Here is a 1,868-nt window from a genome sequence, read left to right as displayed (position 1 = left end):
CACTGCCCCGCCCAGCAAGGGTTCCGATCTCTCGGTTCTGCTCTTTCTCAGCTGTGAGACTTAAGCAAGTTTGTGACTGGTTTCCTGCCTTGTGAGACGAGATTGGTACGAGTAGAGATCGCACAGGGTTGCAACGGGGAAACCTAGAGCACTCCCAGATACATGTTCCCTACCATCACAGCGCAGCTGACTGGTGGGTCTGGTGGATTTGGCGAAAAACAGGTCGCTGAGCAGGTGGCACTGTGTCCTGGCAGGTGCTTACGAGACCCGAAAGACATTTGGATCAAACTCTTCTCCTTGTGGGAAGACAAGACCAATGAAAAGCTCCACTAGGTTGATTTGGGAGGCAAATTCAGTGCTAGGCCATTCTCTTTGTCCCAGAAAAGACAGCCATCCTTGGTGTACCTGGTTGTCCCCCTGTTCCGTACAGTCCACGCCCCTTTGTAAGCTGCCTACCCGAGTGCAGGTGTGGCGGGTAGCATCCCGCAGCAAGCGTGTGCTAGTGAACTGTGCCTTCAGAGTAAGGACTGCAGCGCGGGATGGGGGCTTGCGACCCGTTGCCTGACACACTGTGTATGAAAGAGGGCCTGCAGCTGAACCAGCTCAGGTTTGTGGTCCAGAGGCATGTAGGAGGAAGAGAGCCCAGCCGGAGTCCACTGTGAGGTACCTACACCAGGTTCATTTCTGCACGTGGAAAACCGATACATCCACATCATGGTCTTAAATGGTGACAGCTATGAAGATGAGCAGTGGGTAGGGCTGGGGGACCCTGTTAGAAAGAAATAAAAGGTCAGGGAAGACTGTCCTAGACAGATCTGCTAGGACAAGGATGGGGAGTGGTTTGCCTATGGGGAGTCAGTAGTAACTGAGGAGGACTCCAGGGCAGGGCTGTGCTCCCGTGCACACTTGCCTTCTGACCACGGCAGGCACATCCAGCTACACTTCTGCAAACCCTCAGCTTTCACAACTGGAAGTCGGGTCAACCCTTTTTGATCACACGGGGGCAGCAGAAGACGCAGCTGTGAGAAGGTAACAGGTGGCAGCCCAGCAGGACTCTTCCAAAAGCCAGGCTGAACACCGCAGGGCACCCTCTATACTCAATGCTGCGCCTGTACTTCCTTCCCCCTCAGGGGCATTCTCCGAACCTCAGTGCCTCCACCTGGGAAATGGGAGCAATGGGACCGTATCTTAGGGAACAGAATATTGTGTACTTAGTAACAGCGTGCTTTCGCAGGTTTGCTTTGTGACTGTGGGCAACTCGTCTGGCCTGAGTCTTTTCCTCAAGTGAAACACCAGGATGAGAACGGACCTATAGTGTGGGATTTGGGGGCGAGATCAATGTTACCAATGCACAGTGCCCGCTAGGTACCCAGCATGTAGGCTGTAGCTCTTGACAGTTACAATAGTGAAGTCGTTTGTGGCTTGGGGCCGAGAGCAGAAAGTGACCCATGTTCAGATGTTCATGCCGAAAGCTTGCCAGGAGGGATGATTTATTCATTGGGTTCTCATTCGGACAGGTGGTCAAGATCTTCCAGGTCTGCCCATTTAACAGAGAGGACACTGGGGACCAGAGAGGGCGCCAGTTCCAGGCCTGGGAGTCCCATCTGATTCCTGTAAGTAGATCATCCTGGCAGTTGTAGGATTTTCTCTTGGTGGAAGGTTCTCAGGCTGTCCCTTTTCGATACTGAAGTCTCCTGTGTCAGGCTGTGAGAGAAGAGAGAGCTCTGAGTGCCAGACTTTTGAAAGGGCATCCTCCTGAGAGCTATGAGAACTTCTCATGGAAGCCAGTTCTTTCAAGGTCCAGGGCACTGATGTTTGTGGTGGGTGTGGGGGTGGATTCCAGAGGGTAGCAGTCCTGGGGCAGGGGG

The sequence above is a fragment of the Alexandromys fortis genome, unplaced genomic scaffold (genome assembly GCF_014885135.2).
Source record: "Alexandromys fortis isolate MF-2015 unplaced genomic scaffold, M_Fortis_MF-2015_v1.1 scaffold_433, whole genome shotgun sequence".
In the NCBI taxonomy this organism is placed as follows: domain Eukaryota; kingdom Metazoa; phylum Chordata; class Mammalia; order Rodentia; family Cricetidae; genus Alexandromys; species Alexandromys fortis.
The sequence above is the reverse complement of the archived record's forward strand: the minus strand, read 5'-3'. Positions refer to the sequence as shown.